The following is a 22,994-nucleotide window of genomic DNA, read 5'->3' on the forward strand; positions in this document are numbered from 1 at the left end:
CTTTGATCCAATTTTCAAACCCACCAAAAAAAAAATTGACTGGAAAAAGCAGAAAAACAGGCTTTTGACCTCTTGGGACTTGCTTTCTTTCTTCTTTTTATTTTTTTCTTCTTCTTAGTGTTTTAAAAAGAAGAAGTTGGTTTTCATGAAAAAACACACGTTAAGTATTTGGGAAAACACAGAGAGAAGCTAATGATCGTCAGACCAGATGGAAGCAGGACTTGAGCTAATCAGAGAAAGATGATTACAACCGGAGAATACAACAGTAAAGACCAAAGCACGTCCATTAGCATCAAACACCTCTCCTTTATGACCATGCTGACCAACTTTAAGAAATTATTGTTGTCCTAACAGGATATAATGAGCTATGTTCTAATATAGTTAAAGTCAATACTATACCATCAGTACAATTATCACATACTCAGCCTATGTACGAAGCTCGTATTGTTAACTGATTAGAAAAAATAGTCATGGAGACTATGAAGTTAAGATTGAAGCAAGACAGAGAACACAATAGAATTTTAAGTAACAAATTACCATGTGTATGACTTTAAATGGACCGAATATCAATCGTCTAACTCCAACCAATAAAATTTTCTGAAAAATATTTATATGATTTGGAGTTAAGGTCAAAAGGAGTGAATTTTGTGCTAAGCTAATAGGCAGGTTACCCATTGAAGTTAAATACATAATAACATATTTTTGACTGCAATGCCAATCCAAATTGATAACTATTATCATTATATAACTTAAATTAATAAATTGATCAAGGTATAGCCTTGTGAATAGTTAATGAAACAATTAAAAAAAATAACAAAATTAGGGGAACACATTATAAGAAATAGGGTTAACCTAAGTTAGTTTGACAGATAATTCGTTGTAGCTATATTAAACTATATAAAAATAGATAATATTAGGTTATACAGAATTAAAACACGAATAGTTTTTCCAATCTTATGTCAACCTTAACGATGTAACAATGATTTAATTCTTATATGTAACAAAAATTAATTGCACAAATAATTTAAGATATATTAACATTTAAAAAAAAATACCTATGGAATACCAGCAAAGCATGATCAGTCTTTGGTACTTTGTTAGAAAAATCCTAACAATAGTGGACAACCAATTGTAGGCTTCATGTGGAACCACCTAAAAGAGTTAAATATGAGTAGATTAGTCAGATACAATCCTATTGTGAAGACTTCAACTATAAACAAATATATTGTAGATGAAGTAGACATTCAGGAGGTCAATAGAACCCCATTATTTATAAAAGGGGTAATTCATCGCATGAACTTTCAATAAGCTGCTATTAGTGATCTTAATAAATCAAAAGGGGCCAAAATGCAGGGGCCAAAGATCATATGCCAGCAAGTCTGTGATGATGATAAAATAAAGTGAAATGATGAGTAACTAATTGTGAGTACTATAGACAACAAACAACTACAATGTTGATAAAATTCGCAAGTTATATAAAGGCGCGTAGACATTATCAAACATTGACAGCATGTTTAGACCTGCTAACAAACAGTTTAAGTAATAAAGCAACGAATTATTGTATGACTGCCTATCCAATGTATTCAATATACATGCATGTAAGCCGTGTAATATGGAGGATGTTGAAATGTGTATGGGGTTAGATACAATGAAAAAAAAATGAATAACGATAGAAGCTTCTTGTACGGGAGAACAAATCATAACGCCTAATAGTGTTTAAAGTGATACGATAACATAATAGCATAGAAATATAACATCATATTTGAAGAAAGATACGAAGATAGTTGGGGACTACCTACAAACAGGAAATTATTGATGAAAGTTGTATCAAGAAATTTGAGCTGGAGCAGTGAGACGAAATCCTCTACTATCATCCCCTTCCTTTGACACCTAAAAAAACCAAAAAAAAAAAAATCGACATCAGTCTGAGGAACACATCTAAACACCTCGATACACGTTCCACTTAGCTAGTATAGCTAGTATAAGAAGACTTTAAGTTGTCAATAAGTTTTCTTTGTGGAACTCTTTTGCTACCTTCTGTTACACTGACAATCTTGAGTCTTGTACTTAAAAACAGGTAAAAGAGTAATGTTTCTAATAAAGGTAGACAAAACCGCGAACGCAATACCTGTCTACTACTAACAGCAAAGTGAAATTGACTATGAAGTAATGAACCAGTTATGGATGATGCAGAGAAGGAGCTAAATACATCAACATAGGCGCATGTGGACATTCCAAACGTCTGCCACAAACCATATTGACTGGTTACTGTTGGTGTACAATGTCTGTGTTAATTGGTAAGCATTCAAAACTTGAGTGAAAAATATTACTGGCCACAATGGTCATGTCAAGCTTAATCTGCTAGCATTGACCTCCTGATTTTCAGTTTCTAGTGAAATCCTCTTGAGTGTAACAAATAAATAACAGATATTGGTAGTACACCCTGGAAGATACCATTGTTTGTTAGACTTTAATATGTTCATTTATCAAACATGCATAAACATTCCTTAAATATTTTCATACGAAGTAACGATATTGAACAGACTATATTAGTTGGAAACTTATGTTGGCGATAATAATACCATTTAACACAGAGGATGGGCAATTATTAACGAAACGATTTAAGAAGCTTAAAAGTAGGTTAACAAAGGTTAAGACCTCTTTATAGTTTATAGATACGTTGTTGCTAACAATTTAGTTGGAGCAAAAAAATATAACTGCAAAAACGAAAAACAATAAATGCAAAAACGAAAAACAATAAATGTCAGAGCTTGACATACATTTTTGGGTTGAATAATTATGATTATATATCATCACATGAAATAGACAACTCGTTACATGATATAGACAACTCGGGCAACAGTTGTATTTATAGACATAAATTCAATTTAAAAGTTATAACTACTTAAAGCCTCAATCGCACAACCGTCAAGAGTAATCGGGAACCCAAACTTTAGTAGAGTTGAAAGTTCTGAAATCCCACAATGGCTTGAATATTATGAAAAAATATATACGTAGCTAACCAAATTACTAATAATGATAATTATAAACTAATGGAAGAAGAAAACATATACTTGAGAAATTATGTATAAAGTCCAAATAAGTTGATTTGTCTATAATACTTTTTGACGGAAGTGAATTTATTTAATTTAATTATTATAAATAGTTTAGTATATAGTTATAGATGTCAAGTAGGTTGCTTTAGGGGGTCACGAACAAAAAGTACAAATAGGAATTGCTCGATGGAACTTGTATGGAAAGAATTATGCTAAAGCACTTAGACGAAATTGTCTACTATCATCATATTCCTTTTACACCTAAATATATATATATATATATATATATATATATATATATATATAAAAGCAACGTCAATCTGAGCAACACATTTGAAGACCTTCATAAACATTTAACAATCATTTCATAGCATATTTTGATAGTAAATTAAATTATAAATCCTGGACAATTGGATAATCAGAAAATAAAAGACTGAAGTTGTTGTAAAGTCTAACCTTATTTCTTCTTATTCTTCAAGGAAATCCAAGAAAAAGTCAAAAAGCAAGCAAGGTCGGCAACTTAGCTAATATAGTGAGATATAGAACTGAAAGAAAAACAACATGTGATCAATCTATTAGCAATGTAGAAATTAGGTAATCCGAAGACTTCAAATTAGTGTTAATAAATGACGAAATGAATATGTTTCATACATATATATCTAAGCAGTATAGAAAGAAAATGCTTGACGTACCTATGGAATGTTGAAATATTAGTTGTATCTTGTCTTTTCAAGTGAGTTAACGGGGACATCGTAGCCTCAAGCATTAAAACTTTAAGGTGAAAAGGGTATGAAGCCAACTATAACCCTACAAACATCACATTGTAACAGGTATATATTAGGAAGGGGCTGCTACACACTTCAAAAAATGAAGACTGCTAACAAACAACATGACGGGTAGTTTACTCTAATGTAAGTTCAAGGGCTTGGAAATTATTAAAAAGTGTAGCCGCAACTAACCATATTACTAATCATCATAACTATAAACTAATGGAGGGAGATAACGTATAATTGAGCATTGATGCACAGGGTCCAAAGGAGTTAATTTGTTTATAAAACTCTTTGACAGAAGCGAATTTATTGAATTTTATTATTATATATAATTATAGTTGTGAAGTAGGGGGATTCGTGTGTCACCAACGAATACCGTTTGTAAATAACCACGTAGACATAAACTTGAGCTAGGCGAATAAAAATACTATTGAAATACTAAATACGTCCCCTAACACCTATTATTCCTAAACTGAAAGCTGGAAGTCAAAGTTAAGGCTAGAGTGTCCTAAAGTCCCAGAGGTCAAGTGAGTTAATGGGGACATCTTACCCTTAAGCATTAAGCCTTTAAGACAAAAAGGGTATGAAAGCAACCATAACCCACAAACTTCATATTGTAACAGGTATATACTGAGAAGGGGCTGCTACACAGTTTTAAAAATAAAGACTTCCAACAAACAACATGACTGGTAGTTTACTATACCTAAGTTCAAGTCAGCAGGAAGAGAGTGACATTTAACATGCAAGTAAATATAAAAATACGGGCTAGTCCTTATTTTTTTTATATTGCCTACCTAAGCCTTATGATGTTTTCATAATCAAGCATTGCATCCCCTGATCGACTTGTAAATACATAACAACAAACTTTATCTAAGATTCTTGCATTAGAAATTCTTCGACAACAATAGAATGTAGATGTGCCTGAAGATAAGTGGCTCCTAAGGTGGGTACTATGCAAACGGAAACCGAAAGTAAATCTCCTTATGATCAAATTATTTAAGAGTAACGAATTCTACTTCAGTAACTTTCGTTTGTGAAGAGTAACTTCTACAAATTTCCTGAGAATGCTACAGTGGGTAAGTATTTTAATAATATGCTATATAAACCCGCTATGAGATAATTTTATTTGGTAGACGTTGAGAAGGATGGGTCGGAGTTGAGAAGCTAGGACAACGTAGAAGAACGTAGGGTCAATCAATACAGATATTAACTGTAATTTATCGCCCCTTGTTAAGATGAAGATTATTCCCAACCAGGATTAATAATGCGGAGTATGCAAGATGGAAAAATATAAGGGTGGGTCAAAATTGTCAGCTCTTAGGGTCCATCGACATTGACAATAACAGTATGGTCAACTTGCACAATTGCACACCTAAGGATTTAACTGAATTTTGCTTTTCTTGATTAATACAAAATATTTGGTGACCTTGAAGAAAAAGAAATCAACTTGAAGCTAACATGTTAGAATCAAGCATCTTGTGAGAACATATAGATTCAAGGGATCAAGGTCTCCGTTGTGTTCATCTCTATCTAAGAGAAACAGAAAGGGATTGGGAAGCTAAAATATGACCAATCCATTGAACATTTCAACCATAAACATCCATTAGAGCTCTCCAACATCCAGCAGCCTTCTCCAAACTTATATTCTTGTACACTTTGGAATTGCCAGATTTCTTCAATAAAATAATCTGGACAGATCAAAGGGAGGATAATCTCTCAGCGACACTTGATACCCATATACTTCGATGTTCCCAATGTGTCCATATCCATGGACAATTCTAATATGGCTACTTCAGTAATACTTCTTGGACACTTATACCACATACGGTATGACACTAGCGTTACTTTAATACTTATCAATTATATCCTCTATATCCAATGCTCTCAAATACACCAACATATTAACCAGAATGCAGATCCCAACCATGCCCTCATCCTCCAAGCGCTACCAGCCCACTTGCAACCTTTATTACCCACCCATTTACTCCAACAAAGCTTACTACCCTACCTCGAACATGCATGTCAAGGGCTTTTACTACGACTGCAGCTCCTGTGACCTGGTCCTCGATATCCTATGCGTTTCCATGGCCCCCTCCGTCAAACACCAAAGTCACTCTCATCCTCTTAAACTCACATATAACCCTCCCTATCAAACCAAAGGCTTATCTTGTGAGATAGGCCAAAAAATGGGATGAAAGTAGTGGCTTTATTGGGGCAATGCATGTGCATTTGATGCACATCTAGAGTGTGTAACATTTAAGCCTATAATGTAAAAAATGCAGCATCAGATTAGGGTTCGACAGGCAGAGGCACCATCTCCAAACTACAATTAATTTCCAGGTTCACATCAACCTCAGATATAACGTTTTGGAACTGGACAGCGGGGGAATGTGTCGCAAAAACGAAATGACTACGTCAATAATCAGAGGGTGGCTTCCTCGCATACAAATCAGCCTCCACCGATCAACAACATTATTGAGAGTGGAACCCAACAAGTTGGGCAGAACTTGGATTGGAATATGCTGGGTTTTAACAGGTCAGTGGACTTGTAAATGGAGTCCTCTCTTCTACACGAGATTGATCCAATCCATAAAGTTAGCTAACAAAATTAAAAACATTGGTTTGATCCAATTTTCGAACCCAACTCAATTAAAAAACGAATTAAGGGGAAAAACATGACATTTCCAATTGACAAACATGAAATAATCAATGAAATAATAAAAAGTAAATAAAGAGGCATCTTACCTCTTACTCTTATTAATAGCTGTTTTCTTCTGCTTCTTCTTCTTAGCGATTGGAAAAAGGAGAAATTGGTCCGATGGGTTAGCGATTGAAAAAGGAGAAATTGGTACGATTGAAAAAGGAGAAATTGGTACGATGGGAAGAAGAAGTTAAGCAAATGGTTGGGGGGGTTTCGTCGATAAGAACATAAAAAGTACTGATTGAAATGATTTGATTGGATAAGAATCAATTTTTTGCTTTACAGAGTAATGATTTCTTTTCTTTTGATTAGGTGAACAAGTGGCTTAAGCTGAGGAGATGGCTAGGAGAGGTAGGTGTTGAGTGCTATTTGGAGGGAAAACCCGGACGGACGCCGGATAGAATTAGGCAGCTAAAAAGGACAGATGGCGAATGGGCTGAGGAGAAAAGTGAGGTGCACGGCTAGCTCGCCCACGCTTCTATGGTTTGGTGGCTGAAGTTACAACGGCTAAGTCGGGCACGCTCTCTTAAAGGTGTTTAGATTTGAAAAATTAAAATGTAAAGGAATCGCAATGGTCCAATCCAATAGCATTATGCACAGGAAACCCCCATAAAAAAGGAAGCAGATATATGTGAAGGCTCGACAACCATTTTCATCTAGAAGGCATGGTGAGCCAAGGAGCTACTAGAGCTAGTACATACTGATGTATGTGGGTGGCAGTGGCACTTATGAGGACACTGTCTCTTGATGAAAGCAGGCACTTATGAGGGTACTTCAGTCTTTAGCCTCTTTCTTTTCCGTTTTTAGTTCTTTCAGTGGATATATAAGGCTCCTTTCTCCCTTATTTGGAGGGAAAACTTTCCATTTTAAATGGGTTGACTGGCATCTGCAGCCGTTAACTGAGCCCCCGGGTTTCTCGCCGTAGATCCTAACATTTTAGTAAACTATTATGGAGAAAGTCACTTCCTTCTGTCCATGGGGTTTCCTAAACTTTGAGGCAACTTAAAACCAAGAACAGACAACAAACATAGTGCAAGAGACAGAGGTAGTAACTCAGGCAAGACCCTCAAGATCTTATGCAGCGGTGCTCAAACCGAAATATGGAAGAAATGTGGATACTTCCTCGTTGCCAACTCTTGGAAGGCAAGGTGAGTTCCCTACTATCTCGCTTATTGAAGATGAAGTCGACAAAGGGATAGAGCATTGTTCTCAGTCCCTTGTTGGTAGACTGGATATGAACAAACTCGATTTGGATCGCATAAGGGTTCTGGTTCGAGTTCATTGGAAGCCATCTGGCTTTGTTCAAGTAACACCACTTGGAAGAGGCCATGTTATGTTCAGGTTTGATAAAGTTGAGGACTTTCAAAAGATTTGGGATCAAGGGTCATGGATTTTTGATAGCCAAATTCTGCGTTTAGTGAAATGGACTCCAAATTTCTCCACAGAGAAGGAAACACATTCACATGCTGGGGTGGGTTTGGGTTCGTTTTCCCGGTCTTAGTCTGGAATATTGGGAGGTGAGGAATTTGCTGGCTCTTGAACGTGTACTTGGTAGGCCAATCCATGTGGATGAGATCACTGCAAAACGTGAAATGGGTTACTATGCCAGTGTCTATGTTGATTTGAACCTATCAAAGCCAGTCCCTGATAAAATATGGGTAGAATCTAAGAAACATGGAGTTGGATTCTGGCAACTTGTGAAACTAGGCAAGACTCCGGAATTCTGCAACCATTGCAAAGGAGTTGGGCATTCAGTTGCTCGATGCAAGTTTTTGAAGAGTGCTCTGGAGAAGAATAATGCTCTTCACAAAGAAAAGTCAACTGTGGTACAAAATATCGACAAGGAAACTTCAATCCCCAATGCGGTAGTGGATGTTGACTTGACGGGCATGAGTACGCAGCAAAAGAAGAGATAGAGAAGGAAAAATGCAAATGGAGCAAGCTCTTCGGGCAGCAAAGATAATGAAGTTGCACTTAATGTTGAAGTGGGCATAGAGCAAGCAATGGAAATATTGCAGGTGTCACCTGAAAATGTAGAAGACGACACGAACTTGGAGGCAATTCCACTTGAGAATCAAGGTGGGAAAGAGCGAGATACAGAGGAAACTGTTATTGTAAGTGCAGCTGATTGTGGCAATAACATGGTAGTTGAAGAAGATATAGCATCTGTTCAAGCAAAAGATTTGCGTGCAATTGATTTGCCTGATGGGACTTGGTGATAGAAACCAATGCTAAGATTACAAGCTTAACCAATGAGTTGCCCTGTAAGGAATGGGTGGCGGCTACATCTCTAGACAGTGCACAAGATGTATGTGAGATTCTTCCTGAAGGTAGACTTGAAGTTGTGTTACATGGGAATGCATAGACTACTCAAGTTGTGGCTGTCCCAGAACAAGAAAATGTTATAGTAGATGTTAGTAGCTCTGGTGGTGTTCAGAATTCGGGTGCTCAAGGCACTGAAGCTGAAACTGAAATCAGTGTTGGATTCATGGTTGTGAAAAAAAAAATGAACTAAGAGGTTAAATGGGAAAGGACTGATAGGGTTATATACTAAAAGCATTACTTTTGTATTAACTCCAATTCTCTATATTTTGAATGAGAATCATATGAGCAAATATTATGCATATTATATATGTTATTAGTTATATGCATGTGTCTAATATTTTATGTTGTAGATGATATAGTGTGAACACACAGAAGATCATATCATCAGTACCTTATAAAGTATAAGTAATCGTTCACAACCTAAATGGATTTGGACAAACCATTGGTACGGTTGTAGTATAATCTGGTATTAGTCTATCTTGACTATAGGATTACACTAGTACACTTTGTGTATATTGAACAGGACCAAGTGAGGTAGTTTCTCCTTATACTGACTATATAAGAGAACAAACACCTCTATTATTATGGATGCTTGTCCTCTTAATCCGGATATAATAACGGACACTTATGTACATTGTATATTACTTTAAATCATCAATGAGTGAGATTCATTTGTGAATCAACAAACTCGATAGATTGGGTAATGACATTGTATGTAAGGTGTGTTGTTGATTATAGAAGGAATCCGTGGCCCGCAGGAAGTCGGGTAGATGATGTCCCCTTGAGGAGCTCAAAAAGATTGTCATGTAAACCCTGCAGGTGGATTTATTCCGACATGACAATGAGGTTGAGTGGTACTACTCAAGGACATAAGAAGTTGATTAACGTAGTTGTCAGTAACTTGACTTAATCAACGGACATTCGATATCTTAAACACGGGGAGATCAACGAGCATATAATATGGAGCCCATAAACGCTGATACCTAATTTGGGATTAGGGCGGTAGTGCAACAATGGCCTTTAGTGGAATAAGCCATTTGTTGACGGACTTGGGTCATGTGTTCGGGGCGAACACGGGAAGCCCAAGCCCATCAGGAGGCCCAACCCTAATTTCTCCTCATGGTCCCTGCTGTAGCCTATAAATAGAACACTCTCTTTCAGGCCCAAAAACACGATTCACGAAAACACTATTCATCATTTTCATGCTTTAGAAAAAGAGGCAAAAGTAGATCTGAAACTTGGTTTCTGATCTTGAAGGAAAGAGAGAAAGGGATTGGTAGACCGTTGTCCACACAACGACCAATCAGTTCTAAAGGAATACAACAGAAGATCAAGAGGTGGTTGTTGATTTCATTGCTATTGGATTCTCAGAGTTATCTTAGCCGAATTGAAAGGTATGTTTTCTATCAAAATCGTGAACACCCATTAATTCCGCTGCGCGTGGTGTTCGCGGTTTGTAGTGAAATTGTCATTCTGAAATAACGGTTCCTACAAGGACAGTGTGATTGTACTTGTACTGACAAAGCCCTTTCTCAAGCAGTTGGCTCCACACCTACTGTTATTAGTATTCAACAAAAGGTAAATTCTCCCCCCAATTCTTCTCAATGAGGATTATATATTGGAATATGAGAGGTGTTAAGAAAGAAAAGGCTATTAGTCGACTTAGGGACTATGTTAAGTCATTTGGTCCAGACTTAGTTTGCATAGCTGAGCCCCTCATAAGGCGCGGTGCCAGGGAGGGCTCAGGGTACGCTCCAGCTCACCCTCAACTTTCCGGAAAAAAAATATATGGTATCAGTCGAACCAAAAAAAAAAAAACAAACAAAAGAAAAGAAAAGGAAAAAAAAACGCTAGAAACCCAAACAAAAGAAACCCCTCACTCACTCCACTTCTCCTCCCTAACTCCCTCATTATTTTTCTACTAAAAGATTTCTACTCTTCTTGACTTCTTGTGGAGTAACTAGGTAAGATTCAGATTATTTAATTTCCTGTTTTCTTTTGGATCTTTTTGTACTGATTTCTAGACCATATTATTTAATGGCAACTCTTACTTAATTTCTTGTTGTGAATTCACTAAATACTTAGGTTTGCAACTGTAAGGGCAATTTGTCAGTTGTCTATTCTGGTTAATTAGGTCCATTTCTGGTTGTATTTAGGAGTTTTTTGGGGAGTCAATGTGTTCTAGTGTTAATTATGGTTGTCATTATTGCGACTGCCGACTGAGACCTGAGGTATGTTTAATTAAATGGTGGAGTATTTTTTTTAGTCAATAGAGGTTGTGTTAGGGACTTAGGGATGAGTTTTTATGGTAGATGCAAGATCCCATATTGGTGTTTCTTATGAAGATTGAAGATGTTCCAACCCATGCTAGGGTGTTGGAAAATAATGACTGTAAATAGGTCCTTATGTGGATATGATGACTTCTGGTCAAAAGTTGTGGTAATGGACTCATTACTCGTTAGTGAAGCTGGTAAACTCCGTATGTGATCTTGGCTAATGGGACGATTGGTAGCTGTTTCTGTAGGTGTTCAAGAAGGAATTTGCACCGTACGATCTTGTTCTACTAGTGCTTTCATTATATATTTGTTCAGTGTTCCTATTGAGATCTTTTACTCTCGCAACAATGCTCTGTTTGTCAGTCCCCGCCTCAAGTTTCTACAGAGGGTTGCATACCTTAGCGTTGGCATTTACCCGTTCACTTCAATATTCCACATTGTCTAGTTGTCTACTGCTTTCTACCGGCTCTTGCCCTTTTCTCTGGACATTGCATTTTAGAAACTCTTGATCCAATGTTCCTATTGTATCGTTTTATAAGATATTTGATGTTCGAAATATATTTGTTTTGTGGTTGGGTTAAGTTTGAATTATTAGTTAAAAGAAATTAGTTATTATTATTATTTTTTGTATGTTTGGTTGTTTGGGTGGCTCACCCTCACTTAAATTCCTGGCTCCGCTACTGCTTGTAGTAATGGTGTTGCGCGTCTGAAACTTTGAAAACATTGACTGCTCTTTCATACATAACGATTTACCTAACAAAAAGGGTAATTTGTGGGTTCTCTGGAAAAGAGGCATCAATGTTAGTGTAGCATCCATCTCTCTACAGCAGATTTCGGTGTGGGTGGACGAGAACATGGTGACTTTTGTACATGCTGACTGCCTCAGGGTGAACAGAAGAGAGTTATGGACTGAGATGTCTAACCTATACACTGACCGACCATGGTTAACTATTGGCGATTTCAATGCTGTACTCAGGATCGATGAAATGAAGGGTGGCAGAATTCCTTTTAGAGCTGCTTTTGATGAGTTTTTTTCCGCCATTAATATATTAATTGCCACCTGCAAGAAAGCAGCTATAAAGGGGTTAAACTTTGTCATCTTCCCTTTTTCTTTTTTCTTTTTTCTAATTTAAAAGATTTTTCATAACCTAAAGGGTATAGTAGGGTAGACTAATAGATAGTCCTTTTTGTGGCCTTGTATGCATTGCATAGTTGTAAATACTATCTAGTGTTTTCCATCAAAATCCCAGAAGGTGGCGTTTCTTGGCACGTACATTATTTCAAGCAATAATACACTATCCTTAAATTTTTTTGGAGAGGCGAAGCCTTATACTGCGGACTTCTTGAATAAAACCTACATTTTCACACCTTGATTGATACTTACTTTTTCACGACCAACTCTTAAGGTCAAGAAATCACTGCTCCAAGCATCTATCAAGTAATATTTCATTTTATTAAGTTGATTGATCTGGAGAAACAATTATACAGCACGTACATTGTATGTGAAGATAAGTTTCATGGCAAAAATTATTGAATTCAAAGATTAAATGCAATCAAATCGGATGCCTAAGAACATCTTCCAGAACCACTGTCTAGGACGGTAATTTACTGCCAAACTAGAGCATCCTACATTTATTCCTTCCCGATAGCAAGGCTAAGACGGCCTTTTGAAGCCGAAGTAAAACATCCTAACCTGACAGAACCAGAATTGCATCCAAATACACTCAAGTATTCATAATCAAAATCTCTGCCTGACCATACTCTCTTTCGATAATCACTATATATTTAGAGACTTCGAAGGCGCAATAAGTTGATCATATGTACTACTGTGTGCATTGCTTCTACCCAGTAGCTTCTTGGTAACTTAGAATGAGACAACATGCATCTCATCCTCTCTACAATGGTACGGTTCATCCTCTCGGCTATACCATTGAGATGCGGTTTCGTGGGTACTGTCTACTCATGACGAATCCCAAGACTCTTGCAATACTTTTCAAACAGCCCAATGTACTCTCCTCCATTATCTGTACGAATACTCTTCAAAGGTTTTCCGATATCTCTTTCCACCATGCTATGGAAAGTCTTGAACACACCAAGAACCTCATACTTGGTCATCAAGGCTTGCAAATCTACTAAGGTAGATTGGCTTATCATTTATAGTAATCCATAGTTCAGATAAAATAGGTATTATATGTTTGTGCCATCTCCTACTTTCCATAGTACCCTCTGTAGAGGTTTGGTGTTTAGGGGACAACGACCTGATGATCTGTTTGATAGGGAATGGTTGCACTTTTCTTGGGATAAGAGTTGTCTACGTATCAAGTTTCTTAGGGTGACCTAATGATCTGTTTGATAGGGAATGGCTGCACTCTTCTTGGAATAAGAGTTGCCTACGTATCAAGTTTATTGGGGTAAACTTGAATCAAGCCTTACGTAGTTTATCTCTCTCTACTTATAGATGTTTGAGCTGACTTTCCTTATTTGCTCAAGGCCGTTATGAAGTGTAGATCCACCTTGTGTGCTATCTTGATGATCCGTCATTACTCTGATGTTACTAGAAGTAAATGTCTCATTGATTGTTGCGTTGACTGAGATCCAGGATTGTGCTAGTTGATTTGCTTCTATAAATGGTTGTAACTGATGCTGGGGACGACCTGGGTTTGGGTCGTTGGTACGCTCTGATGGATAGGTATGAGTTGATGGATTGGTACGACCTGGTGTGTGGATACGTGTACTGTAGTATAGAACGGAGGGTACTTACACATCCCCCTTTATTTTATCCGTTCTTTGGACAGCTGTAGTATAAAAAAGGAAAGGTAAAATAAAGCTTTAAAACACGTGTCGAACAGCTGGTTGGTGTAATTGGCTTTTGAAAAATGTGCGGGAATAGTTAGGTTGGATTCGTGGGCTCAAAATCGCGGCGGTTTGTGGGCGAGTTATCATTGCATTTGTGGGAATACGAAAAGGTTTGTTTTTCTTGAGGTTTGCGCAGTCAAAGGGTTTTCGTGTGGGAAAGGTCTTTCGTATCTTCATTCTACCAATTCATGTGAAGAAAAAGCAGAGCTTAAAAAGAAAAAACCAGCCAACCTTTCTCTTCATTTTGATTTCCAGGTGCGTTTCTTTTTAAAAAAACTTGATCTTTGTTTCTTTTTGATTTCATAATGTCTATGACCAGTGATAGTTTGAGTGGGGAAGTGGAGGTAGATCAGTGGAGAGAGAGAACGATAAGTGATGGAGATGATGAGACTAGAGTTCGTAGTGGAGTTGGGGCTTCATCGTCTTCTTCAGTGGAGACGATGGCTAAGGAGTTGGGGCCTAGGTCGCTTTATGCTGATCTGAAGGATGAGTTTGGTTGGGTAGATGCCGACCTGGAGATATACGACCTGAGTGAGGAGAGGAGGATATATAACAATGATTATGTTCCTCGGATGGGGGAGTGGTGATTTGTTATGGGCAGTTGAAAGCTGGGATGAAGTTGTCGTTTTCCCGTCTTACTGTTGAGGTTTTGAACTATTGTGGAAAAGCCCCATGTCAATTCGTAGGGAATAGTTAGAGGGTTTTCCATGTGTTGGATTTGTTAAATGAGCGGGGTTGTACTATCTGCTTAGGGGTGTGTTAGAGCATTTTTCTGTGAAGAGGTCGGTTGCAATGAACTTTAGTTTGCAGGTTGTAAAGGGGAAGTCTTCCTTGATTGTGGGGGTGAGTAAGGAGGAATGGAGGCGTAGGCCGTTGTTGGTTTTGGGTAATTACACCCCTTCTGGGTGTGAGCTGAATACCCGTTCTGTGAAGTGGGATGGTAGGTAGTTATTTTGTAGGTCGTATGTAAGTATTGTATTTGATATGTTCTACGTTTTGATGTTTTTGTTTCCTTTTGTGCAGAGGTTTCCATTCAGGGTCGTCCTCAGCTTGACGTTGTAGAAAAGTTTGCTTGTTTGAGTTGGGAGAAGAAACGAGCTATCTTGGGGGAGGTTGCCCATTACTTTAAGAAGCGTAGAGGGGAGAAGATCAATCGGAAGAAGGTGGAGTAAAAGAAGAGGGCTCGTAATTAAGCTCGTTTTTTACATCTCTGATTCTAGCTCGGACGGTGAGATGGAGAGGGAGAGCCAGAAAGTACGACCTGTTTCTGGAGTGAAAACGACTGGAGGAGCTGCTGATAGCCATTCTGCTCCTAGGCGTTTTGAGGGAGGTAATGGTGACCGAGCTGGTCGTAGTGTAGGTGGAAGTGATGCTGCTCCTTTCCGGAGGCCTCAGCTGAAGAGGCGCTCTGAGGTGGCTGAGACTGAGGGGGCGAAGAGGTCCCGAACTAAGTCTGAGGAATGACCTAATGCTCGGGAAGGACGTTCTTCTGCAGGTCGGGTTCATCTAAAGAAGATGAATCTGAAGGAGTTTTCTGCTTATGTGGGGGGCTGCTGATGCCCGGGGCAAGAAGAAGGCTACTGAGAATGAGCCAGCTGCCCAGAAGTTGAAGTGGTCGGGGAGTGCGGCCCCAAGTGACAAGAATGGTGATGACGTTCTGGATAGGCTTGTCACCTATGAGGACCCAGTGAGTGGGTTGAGGAAGTTTGTGAAGAATGGGGACTGTAGTTTCAAGTCCGCATTAGTTACTAGAGAGCATTGCTTTGGATGGAGATAGGCATTAGCTGGAGAACGGGAAGTACTTGGGAGTGAACCTGGAAAATATGGATCGCTCTCTGTGCTTTGTAAGTGTCTCTCCGATCTGAGCTTTGTTTTGTTCTTTGATTTTGCTGCGTTGTGATTTACTTTGTTTGTTGTCAGGTCCTGGCTATGTATAGGAAGCTGAGGGAGATGGCCACTATCTCCGACCTATACAAGAAGGAGCTGGATGCTGCCAAGGAAGCCTATGACAAGCTGCTCGCTGTTTAGGAGGTGGAGCGAGCTGAAGTGTCTGGACTGAGGTCGCAGGTCGGTGACCTTGCTGGGAAGGTGGTTTTGCTGCAACTATCTCTTGATGCTTCAAGGGTGGAGGCTTTGCATAATTGGCGATGGTGTGTACACTGAAAGTGATGGTGGTGCCCTTCTCGGTGGTGAACCTGAAGATTCAGGATCTGTGACTAGAAAAAATTCATCTGTTGAATGCGGTCTAAAGGCAACGAGACAATTAGAAAAGAATAAAAAGAGATCAACTCATCAACTACTGCAGACGGAGAGGAAAATTACTTGGAAAAACTTCATGATCACTAAACTACAAGGGCACACCAACCACCCAAAGATCTGGTGATCTGGGATACAGGAAAATCGAATGGAATTGCAATCTCCCCTTAGAGACTGTGAAGATGGAAGGGACTGTGAAAAATTAAAATGAAAATAATTTAAAAGAAAAGGCATCACTAAAGAAGCTGTGGCAGATTTAAATAACAACTTTACAAGGATTAATCTCTCTAAGATTTCCTCTCTTGTATATTTCAACCCTCAACAATGTTCTTATTTCAAAGTGTACAAGTTTACATTGTAAAACTTTTGAATGTAACATCAAAATCGGCTTCCGTAACATCTTCCAGAGCCAAGTGCTAGGACGGCAGAGCTGGTTGAACTGGGCATTCCACCTGAATGCAAAGCTAGGACGGCCACGGACCGTCGAACTCAACACTAGAACGGCCTTCTATAACAACGGCCTTCTTACGTGCAAAGTACTCTTCTCAGTTCTAACACCTTCAGCTTCTCCACTTCCACTTGATCTAAAAAAATCTGTAACTGGACCATCAAAATTAACTCCACACACGTAGATTCAAAACATTTTCCTTATGCATAAACGCGACCGTTCTCAACACGTCCAACTGACAATTAATCATCAAGCACAAATGCCAGACACCCGTCATTTCTTATCTCCACTTTCCCGCAACGATCTGCAACTTCCCTTCATCTTCCTCTCCAAAGCGAACTAATTTCTTCTCCCCCTTCTTTCCCCCGTTTTCATTTCCTTATGGTTTCGTGGTGACAACTATTGACACGGTTACACTGATTTTCAGAGAGCTACATTTCAAGAGGCACATAAGACATACTACATCAAACCATGGTTACAGTGATTTGTGTTTGGACAATAGTACAAATTTAATCTGAGAACTGTTAACCAATTAAGCCTCATATAATAGTACAACAGTTAAAGTGTTGCCAAAATAGAAACCGTCTAGCATTGGACAATGCTTATGTCAGACTTGGTAAGGAGTTTTTAACAGTTGGTGTCATCCTAAACTTTGTGCCCCATCCTAGGAGGCTAAGTTTTGCTTTCACATTTAACGTCACTCTGTTCAGTAACTTCTTGTGTCTGGGATGAAGAAGGGGTAGTCTTTGAAGCTGCAGAAGAAGTCATCTCTTCCTGGAAGGCAATCTTATAAGCTTTTATCTTGCTAGCAGCTTGTGGTTGGAACTTTTCATATTGACTATTGCGTAAAAGTTCCGCTTCAGCTGCTTGATCTGCTAAGACTTTTTCCTTCTCTGCTTCAAGATACTGGACACACTAGTTAGCTAGCAGCACAAACACTAGCTAGCAACACACTCACATTACCACCTGCACACACTCACATACACACACACTGGCTAGCAGCACACTCACACCACCACCTGCACACACTCACACACCAGCTATGAGCACACTCATCACCACCTGCCCACACTCACATTACCACCTGCATACACACACACCACCACCACCACCAGCTACCAGCACACCACAATGAACCAGCACTCTCTCACATACTCACACACACTACAACACCACCACAACTTAACAATAAAATAGCATACATAGTACTTTCAAATATAAACAACATCACTCGGAGTAGTGCCAGTTTATGTTGTTTATAGTTGCAAATAATTAATAAGATGCGACATAGTAATTGACATATATAAAATAACATCAACATAATATATATCCACAAGTAAAAACAAGAACATTTTACAACAAAATATCATCAATAACATAATATATATCCAAAAGACACAATATCCAAATATCACCACAATTTCCGAAAGACACATTGTCAATTAGTCACCACAATATCTAAAAGACACATTATCAGTTAATCACCACTGCACCACCACCAGTCCAAACTGCACACCACCGGTCCACAAACCGCACACCACCAGTCCACCGACTGCACCACCACCAGGCCACACACTGCACAAAATATGACAATCGATATACGAATTCAAAGAAAAAAAATGCGATGAAATGCATTTGTGTATCCTATTTAAAAAAAAATGCATATACTCAATTTTAACAAAACAATTAATATATAAAAACGATGCCAATCGATATTCAAAACGATTTAACCAAATTAATAGAACTAGGTAAGGAAGACCAAGACCAATGATGCACTTGAGCGAGCAACAAAAGCTTTTCGTGATTGTGAGGTCCTCTTAGCGCTTTGCAAAAACTTAGGTGAGAACACTAGGTATTTTGCTGAAGTTATGGCGATTCAAGAAAGTGCAGAACTGGCGATAGATAAGGGAAGGGGAGGTATTTGGATAGGATCGGATTCTAAAGCAGTTGTCACTGCATTTGGAACTTTGGAACTGCCATGGGAGATAAGACCACGATTGGAACGCGCAAAAAAGAAGTTATCTTATGTTTTGATCTCAAGTACGTGGCGTGAAGTGAATTTCGCAGCAGACCAAGCTGCAAAGCATAGTCTACAATTGCGCGCCCCCCCCCCCCAAGAACAGGTGGTATATCTAGGAAAGCCCCAATGGCTTATTAGGGGGGAATCTCCTGATGTAATCTATTTCAGGTTTGATTGAGGTTACTTGGGAAATATAATCCCAATTAAACCAACCTTTTTGTAACATTTTTCATATCAATACATTGCTAACTTAGAAAAAAAAGAAAAGAGCAACAAAAGCTTTTAAACTTTTGAATTCCAATAACCAACGAAGAAAGAGAGGAGTCACCATCAATCCCTATCTAACAAGATGTGACAAACCCAAGCTTAAAAACGCACCTGTGCACCTACGTTCTCAATGATTCAACATTTTAAGCAAACAATGGCTCATGCAATGCTTCACACTAGTATCAAAAACCAACCTATCTCAAGTAGTAATCATGCTCACTATCTATATTAGTCCCCTAGCTTCTTTTACATGAGAGCTCATAATTGCTCAAACACCTACTACTAATCTCCAAATAAGTAGAATAAGCCTCGATAAAAAATATAATTGAACAGTGAATAAATATAAAGTACAACAACTCAGCTATTGGTCTGAGTGGCATTCAGATTCTCATGTTTACAGTAAATACATAATAATCAAACAATTCCACATGTTTACACTCAAATTGCATTTCAAACTCCGATTATCACTACAACTAGTTTAAATTCTTTCATCAAAACTGATATTCACGCTTTCACAACAATATACTAGGACACTAATAACAAAAACAGATTGAACACACATTAATCCACATTTCAGATTCATCAAACCCCTAAATCAAATGCATAACATATATAATAACAAAACAATTTAAAACAATAAACATTCGTACCTGCCAAATTTCCAACAAATGCAGCTAACTGTACCTCGACTCGTTACTGAAAAACAGAGAGAGAGAGAGGGCAAAAATGTCATTAAGCAAGTTTGGATGGGAGAAGTGACGGTCAACGGTCAATTAATGGGCCAAGACCTAATATTCAATTAAGGGTGGGCCGAAGTCTAATTACCCTATTATAGTATGAGCCAAAAATTAAAAAAATCCAAAATAATTTATACATCTGTTGCAAGCACGACGGCGTTTGTACTATTTTAATTTTCTTTTACCAGAGAGCTTCTAAAAGGACTCTGACTTCCACATAATTCTTGTTACTTTTAAAACCTATTATCTTAAAAACTACAAAACCTAGGCTCTTGCATTATAAATTTTGATGCATTGCTCCTATTTAATTTCAATAACAGATTATTTAATAAACAGAGCCTTGCCTAGTGTAAATTGACAATAAAGAGCTTGTAGGATAGATAAAACATAGACAACTAACAAGTAAACTAAATATACAAAGTTACATACCTTTGGACAGCGGCGTACTCCGAAAAGATAGGGCCAGCATTAAAAATATCACAGCCAAGAAAAGTCGCAGATAGATAGCATTTCCCTTTATAATCAACTTCACGATTGATGTGAAATTTCACGCAAAAAACCATCCCTTCAGTGGGAAAAGATCTCATAGTTTTACATTGGCTAGGACACCAAACAACGCAAAAGTTTCCATCCCCTACATAGAACGGATATATTGGACATCTACTATCTATATACTAAAGCAGAAACCTTTAAAGAAGGATTTTCTCTCTTCTATGTGGCACTCTAATATGAGAGTTAGCTTTTTCTCTATCCTGTGGCACTCTAATATGAAATATAGTATTTTCTAATAGTCCCACGTACATGGAACCTCTTTGAAGAGTTTAAGTGTATTTATAATTCTTATATTTGGAAAGTTTGAGAATATTTCCAATTCTTACCTCTTTGAAGAGTTTAAGTGTATTTATAATTCTTATATTTGGAAAGTTTGAGAATATTTCCAATTCTTATATATTTTATCAAATAAAAAAAAATTGCTAAAAAATTGGTGATTCGTAAAAGGTAATTTCCTATTGCGAATCAAACACTTTTAGTATTCCAATTCTTATATATTATATCAAATAAAAAAAAATTGCTAAAAAATAGGTGATTTGTATAAACTAATTCCCTATTACAAAATCATCTGATTTTAGTGTCTATGATAAAGTACCAATTTATTTTGAATATATCCTTAAAACGGCCTCAAAATATAGTTAAAAACAATTATACAAAAAATAACATCACAAATATATAATAGAAAATGAAAAAAAAAATAACGGTAAAGTAATAATGACAAATATTTTAAAATGTATATAATACTGAATGAAACTAACGTCAAAAAACAATTAATGGAAAACCGAAAACTGGATGCAAATGTATCGAATTAACCTCAAATAATATTTAACGTAAAATCGGAAACTGGATGCAAATGCAAGTATTATACTAATCTTAAAAAGTAATTAATAGAAAATCGGAATATGGATACAACTGCATTAAACTAACCTCAAAGAATAATTAACGGAAAATCAAAATGTAGATGCAAATACATCAAACTAGCATCAAAAAATAATTGTCGGAAAATCGGAAACTGGATGCAAATGCATTGAGCTAACCCTCAAAGATTAAATTAACGGGAAATCGATAACTGGATGCGACTGCATTGAACTAACCTCAAAGAAAAATTATTTATAAATTGGAAACATAATGCAAATACGTGGAACTGATGTTAAAAAATAATTAACGGGAAATCGGAAACCGGATGCAACTGTACTGAATTAATCTAAAAAAATACACTGGATACAAAACCTCAATAAATAATTAACAAGAAATCATAAACTGGTTGCAAATTCATTCAACTAACCTCAAACAATAATTAACGGGAAATCGGAAACTAGATGCAAATGCAACTTTATTAAATAATAAACGAGAAATCTAAAACTGGATACAAATGCATTAAACTAATCTCACATAATAATTAACGGGAAATCAGAAACAGGATGCAAATGCATTGAACTAACCTCGAAGAACAATTACCAAGAAATAGAAAATTGGATGCAAATGTATTGAACTACCGAAAAGAATAATTAACGAAAATCATAAACCTGGATGCAAAATCGCATTGAACCGATATCAAAAATAAATAACGGAATTGGAAATTAGATGCAACTGCATTGAACTAACCCCTCAAAATATAAATAACGGAAAATCGAAACCGGATGCAAATACATTGAACTAACCTCAAAACATAGTTGGGTTATATGTTGTGGGAATGTCTCGATAAGTATAGTTTTACACTTAAAATGGTGTTTATCTTATCTCTTTTCAGATGATTGGGAACTCCTTTGCTATTCAAAGTAGTCCAATACATATGAACTTCATTATTAGGCAATATCACAAAACTTCAATCAAACTTCTATTATTAAACAACAAAATGAAGTTGAAGAGTTTTATCAAATGTGAGTTCATTTTTTTTTAATGGAGAGTGAGATTTTCACGTTATAAGAAATCTGGTTGAGTGATTAATATAATGTTAATATATATAATAGTTCTGCATATTTGCAAATATTTTTCAGAATAATTAATATAACAACACCCGTTCATAGATAATCTTTGAAGATTCCACATAGTGAGTCATGCATAATTTAAAGAATAATTAGCGAGAAATTGGGAACTGGATAATCTTCGATGATCTTACATAGTAAATTAAGCATAATTTACTTTTTATGTCATGTTTGTAATGACACTACAGATGAATCAGTAGAAATTGGTATTACACACCATATTGGATAATTATAAGGAAATCAGAAATTGAATTCAAATACATAACTGAGCTCAAAGAGTGATTAACGGGAAATCGGAAACTTTATACAAATTGCATTAAACTAACGACAAAGAATAATTAACGGGAAATTAGGAATTGGATGCAAATCCTTGAAAAATATTTAACGAAAAATCGGAAACTGTATGCAAATACATCAAACAAATCTCAAATAATAATTAATGGGAAACCGGAAACTGGATGCAAATGCATTGAACTTTACTCAAAAAATAATTAACATAAAATCAAAACCGAATGCAACTGCATTGAACTAACCTCATAGAATAATTGGTGGGAAATCGAAAATTAAATGCAAATGCATTGAAAAACCTCAAAGAATAGTTAGCGGGAAATCAGAAACCAGATAGAATTGTATTGAACTAACCTCGAAGTATAAATAATCAGAAACTAGATGCAGATATATTGAACTAACTTTAAAGAGTTATTAATGGAAAATCGAAAACTGGATCCAAATGCAATGAACTAAT

At 37.0% G+C, this 22,994-nt stretch overlaps 2 long non-coding RNA genes across 2 annotated transcripts; both read right to left on the reverse strand.

Moving 5' to 3' along the window:
• Positions 1–1,052: 1,052 nt before the first annotated feature.
• On the reverse strand, positions 1,053–6,786 carry LOC147484462 (uncharacterized). The gene is made up of 4 exons (XR_015206233.1): positions 6,572–6,786; positions 3,513–3,601; positions 1,796–1,890; positions 1,053–1,152 (listed from the first exon to the last, which is right to left on the reverse strand). It is a non-coding gene; the product is annotated as an uncharacterized LOC147484462 (long non-coding RNA).
• Positions 6,787–17,951: 11,165 nt separating this feature from the next.
• LOC147484463 (uncharacterized) lies at positions 17,952–20,350 on the reverse strand. The gene is made up of 3 exons (XR_015206922.1): positions 20,142–20,350; positions 19,626–19,671; positions 17,952–18,263 (listed from the first exon to the last, which is right to left on the reverse strand). It is a non-coding gene; the product is annotated as an uncharacterized LOC147484463 (long non-coding RNA).
• Positions 20,351–22,994: the final 2,644 nt, after the last annotated feature.

The sequence above is a fragment of the Coptis chinensis genome, chromosome 8 (genome assembly GCF_015680905.1).
Source record: "Coptis chinensis isolate HL-2020 chromosome 8, ASM1568090v1, whole genome shotgun sequence".
NCBI lineage: Eukaryota > Viridiplantae > Streptophyta > Magnoliopsida > Ranunculales > Ranunculaceae > Coptis > Coptis chinensis.